The sequence below is a fragment of the Panthera tigris genome, chromosome D1, assembly GCF_018350195.1.
Source record: "Panthera tigris isolate Pti1 chromosome D1, P.tigris_Pti1_mat1.1, whole genome shotgun sequence".
Lineage (NCBI taxonomy): Eukaryota > Metazoa > Chordata > Mammalia > Carnivora > Felidae > Panthera > Panthera tigris.
The window spans coordinates 70,750,581-70,757,752 of NC_056669.1; positions in this window are offsets into that span (position 1 = coordinate 70,750,581).

The window sequence follows — 7,172 nt, forward strand, 5'->3', positions numbered from 1 at the left end:
TTTCAAGCTCCTTATATGCTGAACCAGAAACTGGAAGTGACAATCAGTAACTTTTAATCACGTAAAGATTCTAAATATTTAGGCATAATCATAGTATAAATACAGTAACAACTTTAAGCATTGGCTTTAATACATGTTTCTAAAAAATAGAGCTATATTTTTAAAAAATAAAATTCCATATTATATAGTTAATTGAGAGTAAAAGTCTACTCTTTGAGCTATTTATAAAAAATGATATAAATCAGAAGTTGACAAACTGTGGTCCATGAGCCAAGTTCACCAGCTGTTTCCTTATGGTCTGTGAGCTAAGAATGGTTTTTCACTTTTAAATGGTTTTTCACTTTTAAATGGTTAAAATAAAAAGATGAATAATATTTTGTGACACATGAAAATTATATGCAAAGCAAATTGCAGTATCTATAAATAAAGTTTTATTCAAACTGTTTACATATTGTGCGTGGCTACCTTCAGTCTACAATGACACAGTTGAGTAGTTTGACAGAGATTTTATGGCAGAGCCTAAAATATTTACTATCTGCCCTTTGCAGTAAATATCTGTTGAGCCCTTAAATAGACTGATAAGGAAATAATGCCACAGGCATCTTTGGTAAGGGCAGAGTCCTGTATCACCTGATCAGGTTCTGCTTCTCTTGTGCTTATAACATGCAGAACTGTCATTTGACTGTGGATGCTGATTCCAATCAGAGGAGACAGAGAAAAACATTGAGCCTAATCCCATACAACACTCCATTCTTATCTTAACATGCATTTCCTTTGAAAGATGGTTCTTATATAATGTTGACTTGTTTTCCAGAAACAAAACTGTCACTGAATGTGGAATTGCATTTTGAAAGCCTAGGCAAAAGAGGACATTTTTTTTTTTTCTGGAGTGAAAACTGTTTTATTACTTATTTTACTCATTATAAAAGTATGAACTTAATGTCAAAAGTTACAAAAACACAGAGAAGCATAATATGAATGTAAAAATAACCTAAAATCTCACCTCTCTGAGATAACCACAATTTGACCTCAGTTTATTCTGTGGCTTAAGAGAAAGAGCTGATATTTATTTTTCAGTCTGCAAAAGGCTACCTGATGCTGGCCCAGATATAGTTGAGGAGCCTCTTGTAAGGGGCAAGTGGCAGGTGGCCCATAGGCCACCATAGGAGAGCATATTGGCTCTTTGCAAGTAGTTAAGGGTTAGCTCTACTTTACCAGGCTCCAGCCACTGAAGCCTCAGGTGGGAGGTCAGTAGATCTGGCTGCTGTGTAGATCTCAGGTAGTTCAGCTTATACCAGGGGTCAAAGTGGGAAAATGCCCTACAGAAGCATTGCAATATGCATTTATTCGTTCAACCATTTGATCAGCCAGTCAGTGAAAAGGAAGCATGTTAGTTTCCTATGGCTGCTATAACAAATGACCATGAACTTAATGGCTTAAAACAACACAGATTTCTTCTTTTATAGTGCTGGTGGTCAGAAACCTAAAAGGGTGTTGGAAGGGCTGTGTTTCCTCTGGAGGCTTCAGGGAAGAATCTGTTTCCTTGTCTTTCCTAGCTTTCTAGCTTCTAGAGGTCAACTGTATTCCTTGGCCTTTTCCTCCATCCTCAAAGAATTTCACTCCAACATCTGGTTCCATGATCACATCTCTTTTCTCACTTTTTCTCAACATCTTGCCTCCTTCTTATAAGGATGCTTGTGATTGCATTGGGCCCACACAGATAACCCAGGATAATCTCCTCACCTTAAGATCTTTAATTTAGCCACACCCACGAAGTTCCTTTTGCTATGTAAGGTAACATACAGCACTCATAGGTTCTGAGGAATAGGATGTAGACATTTTTTAGAGGCCTTTTTTCTATCTACCACGGTGTGTAAGCACTTGCTTTGTTTCTAACACTAAACTGGGCTCTGGAAAATCAGAGATGAATGACCCTTTCGCCTTCCCACCGAATAGCTGAATCCCAGGCCAGGGGAAAGAGCGTGAGCAAAGGCACAGAAAAATGAAGTGATGATGTGTGAGAAATGGTGATCAATTTAGCATTCAGGAAATCCTGTATATTAGTTAGTGCTCTTCGGACAAAGCCTTAGATGCCAACTTGATTGAGTTTAAACAAAAATGATTTTCTTAAAAGGATGGAAGGTGACAAATGGAACCAAATGGCAAGAATGCAGCCAGGCCTCGGGAAGGTCCGGACCAAGAGCTGGAAAGCAGATAGAAACCCAGGCAGCTTCTCTCCATGTGCTTGCTCCTGGTACCCAGGTGTGGCTAAAATGACCACACCACACCTTCTGAGCTTTGTTTTTTAAAACAAACAAACAAATAAATAAAGGAGAAAAAAATATAGTCATGTCTTTGCATTGTTTTTGATTCTTAGGAAAGAGTCCAATTTATTGTTGATTCTTGGTCCAATTCACTCTGGACTTGGTGATCACGCAGAGATGTCACAGGGGAATCTTTGAGAAAGTTTTCACCGAGGGAGTTTGAGCATCATATTGCACTGTCACATAATGATTTTTTCTTTTCGTGGGGATGTAGGTTATTGATTTATTGCCATTATTGCTAGATTATGGAGGGCCTAAAGTCAGGATAAATATCACTATATGCTTTGTAAAATATCTGATTGCTCTGAGAAAAAATAAATAATATATCCTGATTCTGTTCATTTGTTTAGGAATTTTGCTAACTCACCTTGTTGAATATATGTCTCTCTTGAATTCAGTGGTTCCCAACCTTCACTATGGAGCTGCCTAGGGAAATTTTTATAAAATATTTATGCTCAGGCTCCACTGCAGACCATTTGAATCAGAATCTGAGGTGGTAACAGACACCTGTGTTTTAAAAAAATTGCCTTGGGTGAAATGATTACATGTAACAACTGGTGACATTGAATAAGGTGTGTAGTTTAGTTAACAGTATTGTACTGATGTCAGTTTCCTGGTTTCGTCATGGGAGGAAGCCGTTGAAGGATGCAGGGGAACTCTCCATACTGTTTTCTGCAATGTCTTATGAGTCTAAAATGATTTAAAAACAAAAAGTAAAAAAAAAAAAAAATACAAACAAAACTCCAAAATAATCCTACCCCTCCTCAAATAGTTATCAGTTAGACAAAATTATTTTTGAAAGTTTTAAGAACAACAAAATATGCCCTAGGTGATTCTGAGGCAGATTGAGAATGGTTGCCTTAATATATTTAGGGAAGTGAGTACCTTTGTGTAAGATCAAATTGGATTCCCCTAATGAGGACTTCAACCAAACAAGGTTTTGATGGCATTAAATTTAGGAGAGTTTATGGGTAGAATTTATCTTCTGTTTTCAATCTCAGAGAATGTACTAAAAGGTCAGAGTACCTCTTTTACTGTACTGTAGAAATGACTCAGAAATTTCCTACAGAGGCTTGGCCTCTGGCTTCAGACATGCCACCCAATGTTATATGCCCCCACCACGAATGAACAATCTAGCTTGGGGTTCAGGCTGCCTGAATAATTGACATTTCCTGCCTCCAGGCAGTGTGTTGAATGCTAAGAAGGTGATACAAAAGGATTATTGGACGTTAACTTTAATATGGAATAAAGGGCACGTGAAACCTTCTGCCCTATTTTTTCCTTTTAGTGTCCTGAGATTTCTGTCTCAAAAGCAATTTAACAAATCAAAGTGTATTCAGGCCCAGAAAGGAGGAATAATTCTTGATCTGGGCAGATCCTTAAATACAGGGAAGCTCTTTGGGTGAAAAAGACATTTAAGGAAGTTATTTTGATCTTAAAGTATAATAAATTTCATTTCTGATAGAGCTGTAGTGTTAGGAAGGTTCATGTTTTATATTAAATTTCAGACTTTACAAGCCAAAAACTCGGTATAACTATTTAAGTGCATTAGTCAGGAAGTCTTTTTATTTTAAAGTGACAGAGTAGTTTAAAGGAAAAGGAAAGATTTACTGACTAACTAGAAAGTTGAAGGCATCCCTGCCTTCAGGTATGGCTGGATTCAGGATTGAAACAAAGTCATTGGACTGACTCTATTTCTCTACCTGACTCTGCTTTCTCAGCAGATTTTTCCCAGGGTGGTGGCAAAGGTGTATTCTAGTAGTCCTAGGATACATTCTTCTTTCAGCTAATATTCCCCAAACAAAAAGAGCTCTGTTTTCCCCGTGGCTCCAGGCAAATTCCCGGTGTGGCTTTCATTGTACTGGTTAAATCTCAAGCCCATCTCTGAAGCAATCCCTGTATAAGAAGAATAGAGGCTTCTATTGGTTAGGCCTATGTTATGTACTTACTGCACAACCAAGATGTGAGGTTAATTTTCCAAACTATACATGGACTGAAAATGGAGCAGAGTTGGTTCTCCAAAGAGCTGCTGGCCAGATAGAAGGTGATGATTCCCATTGGGTGAGATCATTTATGGGCATTGGTTGCAGCAGTAGGCATCACCAAGTGGATGCCAAAGAGGAATGTGGTGGATACCCTGTAGTAACTAATATTTCTTATCTGTGAACGTGCGTGAGAAACCCCCCACCCAGAGTCCTGGCAATACCATGCTCAGGTGGACATCGTTGAAAGCAAGGGTGGGTGTCTACTAACAGATAAAGAGCCTATAAAACATGAGTTACAGGGTGAAATCATAAATGAAAGTCAAAGTGGGAATCCAAAGTCAGATATTGTATAGTAGGGCTTACGAGGCAATTGTGTCAAAAGCTTCATTTTTAATGTTAGCCTGCCTTGTAAAGTTTCCTTTATACTTTATACACTGCTCTTTGGGAATATGGAAACTGATTTCTTGTGGAGAGGGGCAAGTTAGTGGGGGAAGACAAAGAGGGAATGTGGAGGGGAGCTGGAGAGAAGAGAAGACATACGATATGTATTTGGATCTGATTTATTAAATGTGAAATTTACGAATTTTTATGAATGAATGTTACACAGCAATGAAAAGTTTAAACATGTTAGTCTTTGGTTTATTGGTTCATCTTTAATAGTTTCCCCATTATTGTCCATAGGCCAAAATGTTTCCACACATTTGAAAAAGTACCCCAAATAAGCATCATGTGCTCCTGCTGTCAGTATGAGGGTGGGATGAAATGAAGGGATTCTTGAGAGTTAAATTATTGAGGGGCATGAAGAAAACCAGAAACTCCAATTTCCAAACTTCCACAAAGGATGTCAATAGCACGTGTTACACCATATGTTATACCATACTGACAGCTTCATAATAACTTAGAAAAATTTAGGAATGTTCAAAAACAAAACAAAACAAAAAAGAAAACTTGAGGAATTTTCAAAAAATTGAGAGTAGTCTTTTGAGGCACATATAGAGACTATTGCAATCTTTTTCTCAGATCAATTCAGATTCAAGGTTTTTTTTTTTTTAATTTTTTAACGTTTATTCATTTTTGAGAGACAGAGACAGAGTGCAAGCAGGGGAGGAGCAGAGAGAGAGGGAGACACAGAATCCGAAGCAGCTCTGAGCTGTCAGCACAGAGCCCAACATGGCTCGAACTCACGAATGGCAAGATCATGACCTGAGCTGAAGTCATACGCTTAACTGACTGAACCACCCAATACTTGTAAAGATGGCTCAAGCAACCCTTTCTAGCTCTATTTGTTGACTTTTCTTGGGCACCGACTTTCTCACTAAAATATCCTCTACTCTATTTATAGGGGTCTTTTCAAGTAGTTCCAGGTGAGTCGGTAGGGGGAGAAGCTTATTTTCTGGGAAGATTTTCTGTTAATTAGTAGTGTTGGGGTAACTCTTGGATTTAATGGATCCTTTTGGGTCCAGTTGGCTACTTCTATAATGTTTTAAGCCTTTGGTCAATTTAAGAAGCAGCTGCATTTGGTGGCAAGAGAAACAGAACAGAAGGATAAGAGTTCCCTTCTTGGCTTTACCATATACTAGATATATACCTTTGGAAAGTTAATTAATGTCTTTTAGCCTGGACATTCCAAACTGTAAAGTAGATATAATAATACCTACTGCAGAGGCTTTGAACATTAAAGGTGGTAAAGAACCTTGCCAAATGCCTGGCATATTTTAGGAAACAAACATGGGCAAAATCTTTCATGGCATCATAAGAACAATAATCTCACATTTCAGCTGTAGCACACATTTCCACAGCTCTATCTGTGGTCTGGTCTTTTTTGATGAATTTCCATAGAGCCGGTGATTTACTACCTGAAGTCCCCGAGAGTAGGAAACTCAAAGAAGCTTTCAGGAAATATACTCACCACAGGAATTTTACTAGCCTGTACATTGCCCCAAACCTATTTAATCAGGGTTAAAAATGATGGGCCATCAATCTGAATATAAATACATACTTCTTTTTAAAAACCCTGGAGACAAATCACAAATTATGACCTATAAATGAACCCAGGGTATTTATGCTTCTTCTTGGAAGATTTCCAAGGTGCCATTAAAGAGACTTATTGGTGGATTTAAGCATTATCCTCCCCCGACTCACCATGCCAAGGTATAGTGGTTAAGAATTAATCTGTTTGTTCCAAATGGGCCAGCAAGAAATACTTCAAAAACCACTCTGGGAAGGTGGATGTAACCATGTGTGTGATGTTACTGAAGATGGAATTTGTCTTAGTCTGTTCTGGTTGTCATAACAAAATACCATAGACTGAGTGGCTTAGATAATAGAAGTTTGTTTTTCACGGTCCTGGAGGCTAGGAAGTCCAAGATCACGATACTAGCAAGGTAGGTTTCATTCTGATGCCTCTTCTCTTGGCTTGTAGCTGCCACCATCTTGCTGTGTGCTCACATGACCTGTTCTTCATGTATGGAGAGAGAGAGAGTACTGGTCTTTCTTTTCATAAGGACACCAATCCCATGATAGGGGCCCTACCCTTAAGACCTCATCTAAAACTAATTACTTCCCTGCGGCTCCAACTACTATCTATCATATTGGGGCTTAGGGCTTCAACGTATGAATTTGAGGGGGACACAAATATTCAGTCGTAACATTTAGGAATGTCAAAGATGTGGGAAATATGGCTACAAATCTAAACGACACATAACTTCTTGAATCTCACTGCTCATCCCTCTACAGCAAAGCTAATTGATTGTTACCTTTCTTCTCTCCCTAACCCACCTAAACAATTTAATAACCTGTTCTATCTCATACCCAGAGAATTATCTTAGAATTTACCCTATCACTCAACCACTATTTGCTCATC